Source organism: Balaenoptera musculus, chromosome 5 (genome assembly GCF_009873245.2).
Source record: "Balaenoptera musculus isolate JJ_BM4_2016_0621 chromosome 5, mBalMus1.pri.v3, whole genome shotgun sequence".
In the NCBI taxonomy this organism is placed as follows: Eukaryota; Metazoa; Chordata; class Mammalia; order Artiodactyla; family Balaenopteridae; genus Balaenoptera; species Balaenoptera musculus.
The window spans coordinates 103436388-103454697 of NC_045789.1; the positions used below are offsets into that span (position 1 = coordinate 103436388).

An 18310-nucleotide genomic window follows, 5' to 3' on the forward strand; every position below is an offset into this window, starting at 1 on the left:
AACATTTTGTTGAGCTGTCATATCATAATGCAAGTTCTTGGAATGAAAGCAAAATCATCTCCCTTTCCAAATTCGTGTCAAAATTGTTTTTAAGTTTTTTTTCCTTTACCGTCCTAATCTATGTCTAGACATTTTTACATAAGGGTACACTTGCCACACAAAATAATTTCTGCTTTTTCTCTTAGCATCATGTTTTAAGTAGTTTATGTTGCTATAATGTCTTCAAAATTAATATTTTAATGGGCTAGGATATTCCATCTGATGGAACTATTGTAACTTACTTAAATGTTTTCTTGTTGTTAGACATGCAGGCTGTTTTCAGTGTTTCATCTTTATAAGTAAGTTGCCTGAAAATTTTATACGTAAAGCATTTTTCTTCTTTTAAGTGAATTCCTTAAAATGAGGTGCAGTGAGTGAGATTATTGGATCGAAAGGATTGAATAACTTCTAGGACTCCAGAAACATGTTCTTAAATTATGTTTCCAAAAGGTTTTTTTTTTTAATATCAATGTTGTATCAATTTATGGCCTGTACCCACATTTGAGGGTATCAGTTTCACAACCTTGTAAACAGCTCTGGGTATTCTCATTTTAGATTGTTAGGAGTTAAAGGGACATTTAAAAAGAAATGTAACTTCTATATTATTGTTGGGCCAGGTAACTTCACATGCAGCGTAGAACATGAAAGCATCTTCTTGGTTAACATAAATATACAACAAAAGTTGTTTAACTCTGGGCACAGTCAGATAACAAAGGCAATTTAAAAAATCACTCCCTAAAGTTGCAATCATGCTTTACTTGGAGATGGTCTTTTGAACCTGGGGTGTCCCTGTCATTGTGATTCACAAAATGGCTGAAATTTCTTAATGGGGCAGGATTCACTTCCAACTTTGTCTCAACTTTTTTGAACTTGGGGCAAGCTCACTTATGTTATACATTGCTTTTCATGCTTGTACCAGTTGTGGCTTGTGCAAAAGGTGGAAACCAAACATATTCTGAGAAAGTTTGGAATTGCTTTGACTGCACTTTGTTCTTTATATATAGAGTACGTACAGAAGTAGAGGCTGGAGAGAGGCCATGTAAGGGATGTGGGCTTATGGGCTTGGTGTCCATATGTGTATCAGGCATGTGTGTGTCTAATGCAGGAGTCTAGAATGTAAAGCTTAGATTTTAAGATCTACACCTCACTTGAAAGTTCATTTTGATTTGTCTTGTACATGGGGGATTAAGAAAATTACCATAAATCAGTCTGAGATGGTTAAGTAGAAATGAATTGTAGGATGCATTTATACCTTTCAACCCTCCTAGAAAATAAATATGGACTTCATAAGGTTAAACCATGTATTAATCATCTCTATAAAGTCAGACATAAGTATACACACTAATGGATTTCATTGACTATAACGTACACTTTCCCATGTTTTGACATTTCTGAAATTGGGATGTGCTTTATGATCACTGCTGGTCATGGTGGTACTTGTGATGTAATTTTATTGTTTGTACATGGTCACAGTTGTTCGTACTAACATGATATATGAAAGGTCTAAAGGAACTCTTTTAAGGGATGCGAAAGAATCACATCGTAGATTAATTGGCAGCATTTCTTCCTTCTTGGTGGCACATAAAGTAATAGTGCATTTAATGTGGATGGCACCTGAAAGTAGATGGAATAGAGCATGACAGCCTCCTTCAGCTGCAAGTGACAGAAAAGCAACATGAGTTCCTTTGAAGGGAATTAATTGGCTCTGGCCACTTCTCATCACTTCCATTCTGGTCCAAGCCAGCGTCACCTCTCTTGCTTAGGTTATTACAATAACTTCCTTAACTGGTCTGCTTACTTTTTCCCTTCCCCTCTTCAGTGGCACCTCCATGCAGCAGCCAGAGTGATCCTGTTAACATGGGCATCATTTTTCGTGCATTGGTCTCTTCCTAAGGAGTTACAAGCTCCTTAAAGTAGGGATGTGGTGTGATTGATTCACTGCTGTGTCCCCAAGCCCTAAAACACCTGGAACATAATAGATGCTCAATAAATTTTTGATGGACAAATCAATAAATGAATGAATGGAGGTGTAAGTCTCATCAGCTGTGGCTGGAACCAAGTTCCTGAATACTATCATGAGAAATCTTCCTCCTTGGATTCTCTCCTCTGTGTGGCTCCAAGCAGGCTCTCTCCTCATAAGGCCCTTACCACCCCCAGGCTCACAGCCTCCCAACTCCAAGTGTGGAAAAGGGAGTATCTTTTTCACCATCATTGCAGAGAACATTCCAGGGTTAGTTACGATGGGTTCTCATGAGGTCTTGGGCCATTCTTGAACCAATGGCAGTGACCAGGGAGTCTGAGGCTCTAACTGGCCGGGCTGGATCTCATGCCCACCCTTGGATTCAGGGAGTGGCGTTGGTTCCCCTTGAGGCATTGGGACTAAGAAGATATGTGAAGAATATTCTCAAGGAATATTGGAGTATCAACAGAAGAAGAGAAGTGGACCCTGGGTCAGGCAGGTAAAAACAAACAGAAGCATCTACTCCAGTGACTATTATTTTTGTGTTCCTTGAAACATGGAACATTCCTTGTTTATTTTGTTGCATATCCACTTCTGCACTAGACTGTGACTTACTGAAGAGCAGCAATTCTTTCCTTTTCACCTTGGTGTCTGCAAGGCCTAGAATGGGGCCAGTGAAGGCCTATGGCAGCTCTTTGTTGAATGAGAGATGAAAGTAATAACTTATTGGCAGCCAATTTCTTATATTCTTCTGAGTTCAGAAGCTGTTGAGAAACAAACGAAGAAATTTCAGGTGTATTATTAATAAAGTTGGTTTGGAGAACCGACTTGGATTTGAGTCCAGAATGACCTTTCTATTCTTGTCCCTTAATTTCAAGCTTGAGACTTGCTTGGGCAGAGAATTGAGTCTGTAAGGTGGGCTCTGGGACCGTGGTTCCCAGTCACAGAGAAACCCAAGAAATTTCCAAAAAATGGCAACCTGTAATGATCAATGGATATCGGACTCATGTGTGTCATGATTTGGGCTATCACTTATCTTCCCATGGAGAGAGAAGGCAGATCTTTCCCCTAGTGCTTTCTGGGTAAGACAAAAATCCCTCTTTTATGGGATAGCAAAAGGGTGGAGAGGGGAGATGGCTCTCACGATATGAGCTGGACTGGATAGGGTGTTAGGCTGGCGACAGGATTTATGATTAGTCTTGAGGGAAGGGTTTAAATGCCTTGAGGGAAGAAGTATCACTATTTTAGAAGGATCAATCAGCATAAGCTAGCACTGAGCTTAGGCATTCTCCTGAGAGAATTGGTAGGAACAAAATATTCTTAGCAATACTCAGTTATCTAAAATCTGGTCTCTGAGCTATTACAGACAGAGATGGAAAAACTGTTCTACAAAGAGCAGTGAGAGTCCTGACACCCTAAAGGGATATTCTCCTGCAGACAACAATGGGGACAAACAGTTTAGGATACCAGGGGAGAATTGTGCACCAGAACTACCAAGAAGAGAAAATCAGGCTTATTAGCCAGAGCCAACCAAGGAAAAAGTGAAGACCAATATTGTTACTGATCCTCAGTCTAACTCCTTTCAGCCCTTGGTTTTTCTGACCTTCTTGGAGTGTCCTTATTCATTGAGGAGTCTGGCCTCTGGTTCCTGTTTCCATCTGTGAAGTCAGTAATATAAATAGGCCCCATTCTCTCAATGTGGGGCTTTACCACTGTTCACCCATATCCCGTCCCTGTTTATTTCCATGCAAAGAATTGTCCTTCCTTGTCCAGTTGCAGTTCTGTGGGAACATGTGACTTGCTTTGGTCAACGTGAGCAGAGGCAATGTGTGTCACATCTTGGAAAAAGTATTGACGAACTAGGTGTCACTTCGTATGTCTCTAGCTCTAGGCAACCACGATGTTCTGGATGGTGGAACTTACTTCAGCCTGGTTCCCAAAGTGAGTGCAATGTGGAACGGAGGCCACACTGACTACCAGCCCACCTGACCTGGGACATGGCATCAGTGAGACAGACACTTCTGCTTTTTGAAGGCACTGAGATTTGGGGCTGTTTGTTACTGTAGCATAACACAGCCTGTCCTGATTGGCACACTTACCAAAACCAGCTCTCCCTCAGGTAGAGAGCATTCACTATTTTACAGTTAATTATTATGTTAGCTGTATTGTTATTGTAGATACCCTTTATCATGTTATTTTCCTTCTATCCTGATTTGCTGGGAGGTTTTATTATCAATGAGGGTTGAATTTAAGTAAATGCTTTTTCTCCATCTGTTGAGATAATATGTGGTTTTTCTCCTTTTTCTTTATCTGACTGGGTGAAGAATCAAATTTTTAGAGTATTCTTAAATAATAAATCAACCTTTCATTCTTGGCGTAAAACCCACTTTCTCATGATGTGATATATTATTAGATTTGATTTGGTAATATTTTGTTTATAAATTTTTCATAAGAGGATATTATGAACAGTATGCCAATATATTTGAAATTTGGATAAAATAACTACTTTGGAAAACACAACTTAGCAAAAATAATACAAGGAGAATTTAAATATTAGAATAATTCTATATCTATTAAGGAATTGAACCTGTAGTAAAAATTTTCTTGTAAAGGGAAGTCTAGGCCCAGATGTCTTCATAGGTGAATTCTTCCAAATGTTAGAAATAATAATAATGATAATCTTCCGCAGACTCTTCCAGAGAAGAGCAAGAAAGGGCACACTTGTAAAAAAAATTTTATTGACGTATAGTTGATTTACAATGTGTTAATTTCTGCTGTACGGCAAAGTGACTCAGTTATATATATTTATTCTTTTTCACATTTGTTTACATTATGGTTTATCACAGGATACTGAATATAGTTCCCTGTGCTCTACAGTAGGACCTTGTTGTTTATCCATTCTATATAAAATAGTTTGCAGCTGCTAAACCCAAACTCCCAGTACTTCCCTCCCCCACCCCCTTAATGTCTTTATTAGTTTTTTTAAAAATAAATTTATTTTAATTTTTGGCTGTGTTGTGTCTTTGTTGCTGCACGTGGGCTTTCTCTAGTTGTGGCGAGCAGGGGCTACTCTTTGTTGCAGTGCGCGGGCATCTCATCGTGGTGACTTGTTGCGGAGCACGGGCTCTAGGCACACGGGCTTCAGTAGTTGTGGCTCACGGGTTCTAGAGCGCAGGCTCAGTAGTTGTGGCGCATGGGCTTAGTTGCTCCGCGGCATGTGGGATCTTCCCGGACCAGGGCTTGAACCCGTGTCCCATGCATTGGCAGGCGGATTCTTAACCACTGCGCCACCAGGGAAGCCCATCTTTATTAGTTTTTTGTATCAAGGTTATATTGGCCTCATTAAAATAATTTGGAAGTATACCATTTCTTGCAATTCTCTGTAAGAGTTTGTTTAGGATTGTTATTATTTCTAAGTTTCACATGTATTGGCCAAATGTTCATAATATCTTCTTAATCTTTTCAGTGTTTGGAGGATCTGTAATGATATCTTCTTTTTTAATTCTGATTTTGGTAATTTGTGTTTTCTCCCTCCTTAATTTATTTTTTGATTGGTCTTGCTTGGGTTTATCAGTTTTTTAAATTTAAAAATACCCTTGGCTTTCTTAATTATTATTTGTTTGCTAATGATTTACTGGTTTATGTTCTCATTTTAATTTTCTCCTACATACATTTTGGTTTAACTTACTGTTCTTTTTCTAGATTTTTGAGATAGAATCTTTGATCATTGATTATATTTACTCACATATTCTGCTCATTATTTCTTCCTTCACTTGGAAGTTTCCATTGGAATTATCTTCATTTTGCCTGAAATATTTTCTTTAGCATTCCCTTTAGTGTATGACTTCTGGTGACAAGTCTCACTTTTTATTTGTCTGAAAATGTCTTCATTTAAACTTTGTTTATGAATTATTATTTTTCTGGATATCAAATCTGTATCGGCAGCTTTTTCCTTCAGCATTTTGAAGATATGATTCTATTGTCTTGTGGTTTTTATTGTTTCTGATTAAAAGACGATTGTCAGTACTATTTTTTGCTCCTTTTCAGCTGACATGTTTTGTCTTGCTGCTTTTAAGAATTTTATATTTTGCTATAAAATTTGAATCAGAAATTAAATAAGAAATTTAATTACGGTTTGCATAGGTCTGTCATTCTGGCCATTACCTCCTGCGGCTCTTGCTTCTTCAATCTGTGCTTGAGTGGCATTGTTATTTTTGCGGGATTCTTATTTTGTCTTCTAATATCACTTCTGACATTTTCTTTCTCCTCACATTATCAAACTCAAATTGCACAGATATTAGGCCTTATCACTATGCCTCGTATGGCTCTGACAATATTTCCGTATTTTAAAAAATTCTTTTCTTTCTCTTTGTTTTTAGTCCAAATATTTTCTTCTACCCTATTTCTTTTGTAATCACTTCAGGTCTCTCTATCTGCTATGAAGTATAACTTTCAAGTTCTTAATATTCATTGTTGCACTTTTCAGTTCTAGAATCACCATTTGGTTCTCTTTTATGGCTTTCACCTCTGCTGAAATTCTCAAAACTTGCTTTTTAATTATTTAAACCTATAAATCACATTTACTTAGAAGACATGTTTGATAACTTCATTATTTTGTAACCTTCTATTTTTATTATCAATTGTTTCCTTTTAGACATCTTTTGTTTTCTCATTTACCTGGTTGTTGTTTTCTTAATGACATGCTGGGCATTATTTAGGAAACATTATTTAGAGAAATAATTTGAAGCTTTGGATGATGTTATGTTTCCTTAGAAAGGTTTTCTTTTCGCTTTTTGTAGGCGTCTAAGCTGGAGCGCCAGGAATTGCTTTTGATCTCAGTCCTCACAGAGATTGAGATGATGAGACATCCTGTGAGGACAGTTCTCATCCATTTCATACTCATTGCTGGAACAAAGCCCTTTGGCATCCTTACGGGAAGCGCAGAGTTTACCAAGCCTCTTCCTTTTTGGTAGACTCTGATTTTTAGTATGTGTCCTGTCCCTAAAGCCTGCGAGGGCTTCCAAACCCTGTTTGACTTCTCAGCCTCCTGAAAGCTGTTTTCAGATTTGGCAGATACCTCTTGAGGAAGAGTGATCTCAGTGCTGGACCCATCTCTTTGGGCTTTTCTTTTTCATCGATATTCAACCTGCAGTTCCTCGCTCCTTTGATAGCTCTATGAGTCCTTCAAATAGATTTTAAAATATATAGTTTGTACAGTTATCATAGTTCTTATTAGCAGGAAGGTTGACCAGAAACACTCTAGTCGACCAGAAGCAGAAGTCCTCTCCTCAGTGTTTATCTGTGCATAGTGCCTTCTATTTTAATAATAAGCTCTCCCTGGTACCCGTGTCACCTTAGGTCTACCACCCAACATGCCTCACTTTCACAACCATACTTACCCCCAAAACAGTCTTCTTTTGGTGTCCTCACTTTCTCATGATAACTTGGTCCTTAACTCACTACATTGGCTTCATCATTTCAGTGAAATAGCTCTGAGTAGAGTCACCATGATCATTTGGTTCTTAAAACTAGCATATGATTGTAAGTCTTTTCTTTCTTGGAAATAAGAAAATGAGCTCATGCATTAACTCATGATCCAACTGAAGAGTAGAGCCTGTCCTGTACTTCTGAAGCTCCCTGGGCTTCTCCCTGACTCCATCCCCTTTCCCACACTTTCTCATTCCTAACCATACAGTGTTTAATTGTTATTGCTTTATGAAATTCATAAAAATGGTACCACGTTTTATGTGTTCTTCTGTACTTTGCAGTTTTTGCTCAAGATTGAGTTTCTAAGATTCACCCACACTGTGTATAGCTGTACTCTCTTCATTTTCACCAATGTCTAACGTTCCATCATGTGACTGCACCGTGAATTTTATCCTTCCTACTGACAGTGGACATTTGTACTCTTTCTAGTTTTTGACTATTATGAACAATGCTGCTATGAATAATTTTGTATATATCTCCTGGTGCACATACACAAGAATTTCTCTAGAACATATACCATTAGGAAAATGGCTGGGTCATAGAATAGGTGTATGTTCAACTTTGTTAGATAATGGCAAATTGTTTTACAAAGTAGTTGTACCAATTTACACTCTGATTAGCCATGTGTGGACACTTCCATTGCTCTACATCAGCACTGTTGTAAAGAAATATGATGAAGTCACCAAATGCAAGCCACATTTGTAATTTAAAAATTTCTACTAGTGACATTATAAAGGTAAAAAGGATTAGGTGAACTTAATAATATACTTTATTTACCCTAACATAACTAAAATATTTTAATTTCAATGTCAAAATTATTGAGATATTTTACATCCTTTTATTCATACTAAATCTTTGAAATTGGGTATGTATTTTACAGTAACAACATGTCTCAATTTGGACTAGCTACATTTAAAGTGTTCAAAAGCCACATGTGGCTCGTGGCTACCCTGTAAGACCACACACCTTTCCTTCCTTGCCAATATTTAGTGTTATGGACTTTTTCATATTTGCCAGTCGAATGAGCATAAAATGGTATCTTATTGTTGTTTTAAATTGCATTTCCTCACTAACAGGTTGAGGTTTCTTTATATATTTCGTTCCCACTTTTGTGAAGTGTCTGTTCATAGCTTTGTTAATTTTTCTTCTAGAAGTCTGCCTTTTTGGATTGATTTGTTCTTTACATATTCTAGATAACTCTTCTTTGTCAGTTATATGTGTTGCAAATATTGTCTCCTATTTTTTGATTTCCCTTTTTAAGTCCTTTATGATGTTCATTGGCTGTTCCTTCTCCATCTTCTTTGCAAGTTCAGCCTCCTCCCCCTTGCAGTAAATCTTGGAATTCCTCAATACTGAGCCCTTGTACCTCTTCCTTAGCTCTCTGTACCGTCTCTCCAGGTGATCTTGCCAACCCCTACATGTTCAGTCACTCTGTACCAGTCTGAGTGCAGTCAGGAGACCAAAGCAATGTCAAAAAAGGGAAAATGTAGTACAAAGGACTGTCATTCTAGTCAAAAGGTTAACTTCGAAACGGAGTCAGGACTCTAGGAGATCCACAAGTAGCAATTTCAGGAAAACAGCTGCTCCCGCTAGGGCTGAGGGTGAGTTAACAAGGAAAGAACTCAGAAACCTAGAAGAGGGCTTCCCTCTCCATCTAGGCTGTTTCAGATCTCATTGCGAGGGCCTGGTTGTCAGAGGAACAGGCATCCTACTGGGTGGCACAGAAGCTTGCCGGAGGATGCTGGCTGCAGCTTGTGCAGGAGGGCTGCTGAGATAAGGGCTACCAGGTCCCCTGCACCCCAGCCTACTGCAGCATGTGGAAAGCAGCACACTGGAAGAAAAAGGGACGTCCCTTCCTCCCACTCTGGACAGGCAGCGTCTCTCTTGCGCCCTCTATTGGCCATGCCGAACATGAAGCCAGCTGGAAATAAATGTCCACAGGGTCCTGTCCAGTATCACAAAGCAGTGGATTTGGAGCTGAGAGACAGCACATGAATAACTGGTGCCTATTCCTCTAAAACAATGACTCAGTAATTTATTTCCTTAATTCACATTTCTCCTCTGGGCTCCCAGTCTGTGTGCCTGTGTATATATTTCCACTTGGATGTCTCAGAAGATTTAATACCTCAAATTCAAAATGACCTCAATCAAACTCATGTGTTTTTCAGAGTTTCCGAGCTTAGTGCACAGTACCATCATCTATCCAGTTGCAGGAGCCAAAATCTCTGAGGTTTTCCTTGATCCTTCCATCTCCCTCACCCCCGTGAATCCAATTAGGCACGTGGCTGTGTTGATTTTACCTCCCAAATATCTCCCAAATCTGCCCTTTCTTTCCAGCCTCACCACTACCATCTCCATTCAACGTCGCCCCTCATGGGACCCCTGTGCTGCCTCCTGACTGGTCTCTGTGCTCCCTCTTGCCCTTTCAGTACATCCTCCATCCAACCACCGGAATCACAGTTTTAAATCATGAATATGACCAAGCTGGTCCTGCTTAGCGGTCCTTAGTGGCTTCATTGCTTAGTGGCTCAGTGGATATTTTTGGAGTGGATTTGTAATCACTGAACTCCCAGCAGCCCTGGGCGGCAGCTGGGTGGATGCAGGGTTGGGCCCTGGGGGGTCTGCAGGGTAGGCGTTTGCATGTTAGCTCGAAGGCAGGGGTAGGTCCCAGAAGGGAAGTGAGTCCCACACTTTGTTCCCAACATCAGAGCTGCGGCTTGATGCTCTTTCAATCACACTCCAGCTTCTAGCCCTGCTTAGAGATAGTATATTGGCCTCTGGGCTTATGTGTCTCTGGGACACAGCAGGCGCCCTGCCAGGTACACCCTGGAATCTTCCAGCAGGGAAGCCCTGTCCACAGCACAGTGGTTAAGAGCACAGACCGTGGAGTCAGACTGCCTGGAGTTCCATGCTGGCTCTGCTACTTACTAGCTGAGCAACCTCAAGTAAGTTTCTTCTCCTCCCTGATTCTCAGTTTCCTCATCTGTAAAATGGGGATTCAGTGGTACTTACTTCATAAACTGTTCTGAGGAGTAAATGAGTTACTATATGTAAAATGCTTACTACATAGTCTGGCGCATAATATGTGCTATGTAAGGTTTATTAAATTAGATTAAGTTTTGTGACTGAAGAAGGTCATGCACAGAGGTTTAAAGGACAGGTTTTGGGGGTTACACAGGTTTAAATCCTGATTTTTCTACATATTGTCTAACTGTGGAGCAGTGCCTTAACCTTCCCAAGCCTCAGTTTCCTCCTCTGGACAATGGGATGCAATCTGATACGGTGGCCATGGGAATGGAGTAAGGTGGTGCTTCTTACAGTGGACAGCGCTTAGGAGGGCACTTGGCCCAACACCTGGCAGCATGATATATGTACAAAGAGAGAGGTCAAGTGAGGACTGCTGTTCCTTTCAGCCTGAAGAAGGAAGTTGTTCTGACTCCCTCCTGCCTTCAACCCCTATCGTCAGGAGGGATTCCTCATTTCCATTCTCCTAGGAAACAGCCTGTTCAGACAAGCTTCCTTGCCCGAGTCCTCATCACATCTGTCAGGAAGGCCAAGGCCTATTTTCAAGAAGCCCGACTCTGGCAAGTTGTGCGGAACAAGCGATCAGGGATAGCCATCCTCTTGCTGGTGGTCGATGCCACTGACATGGATCAAGCCGACTTTTGAGTCTTTTTGCTAAATCTCTTGGCGGCCCCTATGGAGGGCTTGGGAGTGGAGTGGGATTTTAGGGAGGATTAGATGTCGGGCCCCCGTCTTTTAGAAAATGTCCATCATCTTAGGTGCTTGAAGGAAAAAAAGAAAATGACTTCTGGATGCCTCATATTGTGGATTGAGTTGAGTCCCCCAAAATGAGTATGTTGAAGCCTAACCCCCAATACCTCAGGATGTGACCTTATTTGGGGACACAGATGTAGTTAAGTTAAAAAGAAGTCATTAGTGTGGGCCCGAATCTCATAAAAACAGGAAATTGGAACACAAAGACAGACACACACACAGGGAGAGTGCCATGCACACATGGAGGCACAGGTGTGGTAATATGACCACAAGCCGAGGCACACCAAAAACTGGGCAATCCACCAGACGCTGGGAGAGAGGCAGGGAACAGATTCTCCCTCACTGCTCAGAAGAAACCATCCCTGCTGATACCTCAGTCTTGGACTTCCAGCCTCCAGAGCTGTGAGAAAATAAATTTCTATTGTTTTAAGCCACCCAGTTTGTGGTACTTTGTTATGGTGGCCCTAGGACACGATTTCACCTTGTTTTACCATTATGTAGTAACTTCAATGTGACGTTCCAGAGGAAGCCACAAATCAGGTCTGGGAAGTGTTTACAGAAAAGGCAATTTCTTTTTTTTTTTAAGATTTTTCTTTTTTTTTTTTTTTTTTAAACTTTGGGTTTATTTATTGATTGATTGATTTTTATTTATGGCTGTGTTGGGTCTTCGTTTCTGTGCGAGGGCTTTCTCTAGTTGCGGCAAGCGGGGGCCACTCTTTATCGCGGTGCGCGGGCCTCTCACTATCGCGGCCTCTCTTGTTGCGGAGCACAGGCTCCAGATGCGCAGGCTCAGTAGTTGTGGCGCACGGGCCTAGTTGCTCCGCGGCATGTGGGATCCTCCCAGACCAGGGCTCGAACCCGTGTCCCCTGCATTGGCAGGCAGATTCTCAACCACTGCGCCACCAGGGAAGCCCAGATTTTTCTTTTATGTAGACCATTTTTTTAAAGGCTTTATTGAATTTGTTACAATATTGCTTCTGTTTTACGTTTTGGTTTTTTGGCCTCGAGGCATGTGGGATCTTAGCAGCTCCCAGACCAGGGATCGAACCCACACCCCCTGCATTGGAAGGCAAAGTCTTAACCACTGGACCGCCAGGGAAGTCCCCAGAAAAGGCAATTTCTGAGTCAGTCCTGAGGTAGGGACAGGAAGCATTGAGGGGGGGTAACGTGGGAAGGAAGGAAAGAGCTGAGAAGGTGGGGCTGGGGGGGCCCTTTAAGGCTAGGGGAGAAGCATGTGCAGAGGTGAATGGGTGGAAGGAACAGGGAGGTGTTCAGAGTTAATGGGGAGTGAGTATGGTGGGGGAGGGGGCATGGGGGAGGGAAGCCATAGAGATGGGGCTGGAGACTTAGGCCAGAGCCAGGCATTAAGGGGCCTAGAGTGTCATGCTATGTATCTTGGTTGGCTTGGGTTGCCACAGCAAATACCACAGACTGGGTGGCTTGAACAACAGACATTTATTTCTTACAGTTCTGGGCCCTGGGAAGTCCAAGATCAAGGTGCTGATGAGACCTTTCTTCTGGTTTGCAGACAGCTGTCTTCTCTTTGTATCTTCACCTGGTGGAAAGGGATAGAGCGCTAATCTCTCTCTCTCTAAGGACAGTAATTACTCTCTCTCTAAGGACACTAATCTCATCATGGGGCCCCACCCTCATGACCTCATCTAAACTCATTATCTCTCAAAGGCCCCATCTCCAAATACCGTCATCTCATTGGGGGTTAGGGTTTCACCATAACAATTTTGGGGGGACACAAATATGCACATCTCTATATGCTAAGGAATTTGATTTTTATTCTTAGTTGGCAGAACTGACTCTGTTATCTGTGAGACTCAGTGCAAAATAAAAAGGTGGGGTCCCTCATTCCAAAATTGGAAAAATGCTGTTAAATGTACTAAGATATAAAGCTTTTTCCTTTCTTTCATGGTCTGCCTCTTTCTCTTGGTTTGTCATGGTGTTTTTTATCTGCTATTTAACAGCAATCTCGCTAAATAACATTTCAAATTTTGAATTATCAGTGAGCATTTTACCATTCATCTCTGAATTGTGCAGTGCCAGTTTTAAATGCAAATACAAGAGCATTGAACTCTCGTGCAGAATCACAGAAATTACCCAATTCATACATCGAGGTACATATATGCACATATATTTCGTTCTGACCAGAACAGTGGAAACACTGCAGAAAATTAACTCTTTTTATTTCCCTCCTTGATGTGTGCGCTTTCTACCAACGCTGCCTACCTTCAGCTGACTGATGAGTGAGGAGAGATGGAAGGGAAGAGGAACTATGGTTGTCTCATCTTTTCCTTTCCATCTGTGTCATCACTTCAGCCTCAGTGATTCGCTAACACAGGGAAGTAACACAGGAAGGAAAGGATATGACCAAGGTTCCTTGGTCCTTGCAGACTCTTAGGACACCTATGCTTCTTTTCACATTTGGAGTAAGTTAGTTCTAGTTGGACACAATACTTGGTTTCTGAGGGCCGTCAGTGCCCCTGCTTACTGAGGTATAGACAAAACACACTTACCTGGGTCTTGCTGAACCTCCACACTTCATGGATCCACCAGAATTCTGTGCTCACGGAGCATTACAAATGCCATATGGGAATGAGGGACATGCACATTGAGTGTAAAGCCTCTGCCCATGCGCACGCCCCATGGTAATGCCTTACAAAGCTACATTTCCAAGGTGAAAGACAGCAACTCCAGAGTGTTCAACCAAGTGTAGGGCCCTGAGTTCAGAGCTCTGTATTATTGCATGCCCACAAAGCTGGCCCTCTTAGTAGAAGATGAGGCGACACTAATGGTTTTAACCTGGGGAGTGATGTGACCAGTGACCGTTTTAGAATGATCATGATACCTGCAGACTGAAGGATGGGTTGGCAGGGGGAGAAATTGGTGGCTAGGAAGACAGTATAAAAAAATCCATAAGAAAGGGAGGAGGGTTGTAAATCCCCATAATTGGATATGTTGGCATATGTGTAGACAGTTACCTGTATCACTATATATTGATGTACAGGAAAACGCAAATACTCCTACAGGTGTTTTTTTATGAATCTAGCCCCTTCACCCTGTGGATAATGCCAGTGAGCTCCCACTTACAGCCAATATAGCTTATCAAATTCAGCAAAATCATGGCACAGCACAATTTTCTGCAGTTTACTTAGGTGGTATAATATGTTTATAAATTCCATTTAAAATGTAATTAATTTTAAGCACAATTTTTAAACAAAATTGAAAAGTCACTGCATGTCATATTTAATAAGTTCCAACATAGTTTCTTAACCCTCCTCTCCAGAGTATAATTTCTCCATCAGTCTTCCTGGAGAATCAAAGGGAGCTTAGTAGAACACACCTTTCACGCATTAACCAGAATTGTGCTTGCTTTGGAGTTGCAATTGAAAGTTATTTGCGTTGGCATTTTATTTCTTCCAGAACATAACAAATGTTTCTGATCTTCCTGAGGTATCTTGGTCTTAAACTGAGGTTATAAATCTTTCAGAGCTTCTGTTTACCAATTCCTTTAATTTCTGTGACGTGACAGGTAGAGAGAGAAACAAAGCTATAATTTATGACTCTTTTTCTTTCTTAGCCAGCAAATAAGACACAAGATCAGGCCCTGGTATGCAGGTTGGCAGTTTGGTTTGTGTTTTGGCTTATGCTTCTGAGTTGCCCCTGGGGGAGGTGTACCTACTCCCCATCTTTCTGGAAATGTTTATCTGTTTGTAAATAATGGGAACACTGTGTTAGATTTTGATATAGATTTCTGGCTGAGGCCAATAGGGCAGAGGGTCTTAAATATGATATTGGTTTGAGATGAAATAGCTGTTTAAAAAACCACTAGTGGGCTTCCCTGGTGGTGCAGTGGTTAAGAATCCACCTGCCAATGCAGGGGACAGGGGTTCGAGCCCTGGTCCGGGAAGATCCCACATGCCACGGAGCAACTAAGCCCGTGCACCACAACTACTGAGCCTGCACTCTAGGGCCTGTGAACCACAACTACTGAGGCCGCATGCCACAACTACTGAAGCCTGCGCGCCTAGAGCCCGTGCTCTGCAACAAGAGAAGCCACCGCAATGAGAAGCCTGCACACCACAACAAAAGAGCAGCCCCTACTCGCTGCAACTAGAGAAGGCTTGCGCACAGCAACCAAGACCCAATGCAGCCAAAAATAAATAAATAAATAAATAAATCTATAAAAAACAAACAAACCACTAGTACATTATTTGCTGACAACCCCATCATTTGTTTCTGTAGGCACAACTTACGCCCTGCAGGCTTAAATTTTTAGTTGCCAACCCAAAGGTTTTACATGGATATCTGGTAGGAATCTCACTCTTAGTGCCCCTCTGTTGAACTCTTGCTTTTCTACCCCATCCCTAAATCTGATCCTTCCCATCTTCCCTACTTTAACAAATAACAGTTCCATTCTTCCAGTGGTGAAGGCCAAAACTTTGGAGTCATCCTTGACTTTTTGTTTGGCACCTACCCTCTTTCCTGTAGTCCTCCCATTCCTGTCCTGTACTCCTGCCCTTCACACCCACCATTTCAATACCAAGACACTGAGAAATTTGGAGCAGGAGTTGAAAAAGACTCATCTCTCTCAGTTGTCTCAGACTCCCACTCCCAGTTCTGTTTATTTTCAGTCTTCTGGAGTTTATTGAGACTTATGTCTTGGCATTTGGTCAACTTGCCATAGCCTCTTGGAAAGAATAGGTATCCCGTAGTGATTGGTGTAGTGTTCTATAAATGTCACTTAGGGATGTTCAAATTTCCTGTATCCTTAATGAGTTTTGCTGCTTTTTTAAAAAATTGGTTACTGAGAGAGGAGTTTCAGCATCTGTATGTATGTTTGTGAATTTTTCTATTCTTTTTAGTTTTGTCAGCGTGTATGTATTTTGAAACATGTTAATAGTTATATGCACATTTAGGATTATTTTGTCTTCTTGATGAATTGACACTTTTATCATTATGAAATCATCTTCTTTATCTCTGAAAGTAATGCTGTTTTTTTTTAAAAAGTATTTGTTTATTTATTTATTTATGGCTGTGTTGGGTCTTCATTTCTGTGCGAGGGCTTTCTCTAGTTGTGGCAAGCGGGGGCCACTCTTCATCGCGGTGCGCGGGCCTCTCACTATCGCGGCCTCTCTTGTTGCGGAGCACGGGCTCCAGACGCGCAGGCTCAGTAATTGTGGCTCACGGGCCCAGCTGCTCTGCGGCACATGGGATCTTCCCAGACCAGGGCTCGAACCCGTGTCCCCTGCATTGGCAGGCAGACTCTCAACCACTGTGCCACCAGGGAAGCCCTGCTGTTTTGAATTCTACATGGCTGCTATTAATATAGTCATGCCAGCTTTTTAATGCTTAGTGTGTGCATGGGAAATCGTTTTCCTTTTTCTCACTTTCATTTACTGTGTCTTTGAATTTAAGCATCACTTTAAACAGCATGTAGTTGGAGCTTCCTTTTTTTGTTTTGTCTGAAAACCTCTGCCTTTTAGTTGGAGTAATTAGTTCATTTATGTTTAATATATTTTTTGATGTGGTTGGGTTTAATTCTGCCTCTGTCTGACTTTGCTCTTTGTTTATTTGTTCCCTGTGCTCTTTGCTCCTTTTTTATTCCCTTTTTGAATTTTTATAAATCTAGTATATTTTAATATTCCATTTTATTTTGACTATTGGCTTTTTAGCTAAGCCTCTTTATATTTTTTAAAAGTTGCTGTAGGGATTATAATATGTGTTCTTAGTTTATCACAGTCTACCTTGAATTAGTATTATACCACTTCATGTATAATGGTAGACTCTTATAATACTGTAGTGTAATTTCATTCTCCTATTTTTGTCCTTTTTTTGTCAAATATATTTATTTCTATGTAGGATATAAAACCCATGGTACTTCGTTATTATTTTTTCTTTATCAGTTGTCTTTAAGAAAAAAGTTTTATATTTACCTACATGCATACAATTTCCAATGTGCTTAATTACTTACTGTAGATTCAAAATTTTATCCCATATCATTTCCTTTTTGCATGAAAAATTGCCTTTACCCCTTTGGTAATACAGTTTTGCTGATAACAAATCATTTCAGGTTTTATTTAACTAAATATCTCTATTTCACCTTCATTTTTGAAATGTGTTTTCATTGGACACAAATTCTAAGCTTGACATTTTTTTTTTAGTACTTTCCCTTATCTTCTTGACTCTGATGAGAAGTCAGCCATCATCCAAATCATTGTCCTCCTGTAAGTAATGTGTCTTTTTATCTCCAGTTGCTTTGAGGATTTTTCTTTATCCTTGACTCTTACAGCTTGCATCCTATGCATCAAGATGTAATTTTCTTTGTATTTATTCTGCTTAGGGTACACAGAGCTTCTTGGATTGTGGATTGATGTTTTAAATAAAATTTGGAAAACTTTGGACCAATATTTTTTCTTTTTCCTTCTCTCTGTCTCCCTCTCTCCTTATGGAATTCCAATAACGTGTATGTCAGACCACTTGATAGCATTCCGTAGAGTATTGGAGTGTCTATTCCATTTTTTTCTATTTGTATGTTAAATATATTTTCTCACTTTGCTTCAGTTTGAGTATCTTTCTGTTGATCTGTGTCTTCAAGACTCTTTCTTCTGTATTGTTCAGTCTGCTCTTTCTATTAAATGAATTTAAAAATTTAAGACATATTTTTCAGTTCTTCGGTCTTCATTTGCTTTTTCAGATTTTCCATGTCTCCCCCGAAATTCTTCATGTGCTTATTTGTCCAGTATATTCATTTTTTTCCTATATATTCTTTAACAGTTCTTCTAATTTCAGCATCTTAATGTGTGTCTCTTTCTATGGATGTTGTTTTCTAGACCATGGGACACGTTCTCTTGTTGCTTCACATATCTAGTAATTTTCTTTATATGCTAGACATTGTAGATGGTACAGTGTAGAGGATGGCACTAAACTCATCCTTGGCACAATAAATATTAGCTAGAATTATCGTTTTAGAATGTTTTATGAATACTACATTTTGTCCAATAAACTTTTTATTTCAGATATTGTATTTTTCAGTTA

The 18310-nt window shown here is 40.4% G+C and overlaps 1 protein-coding gene across 3 annotated transcripts in view; it reads left to right on the plus strand.

Annotated features, from left to right (window-relative positions):
- Positions 1-18310, plus strand: part of STK32B (serine/threonine kinase 32B) — a 343316-nt gene that overhangs the window by 4129 nt on the left and 320877 nt on the right. The gene's annotated exons all lie outside the window — the stretch shown is intronic.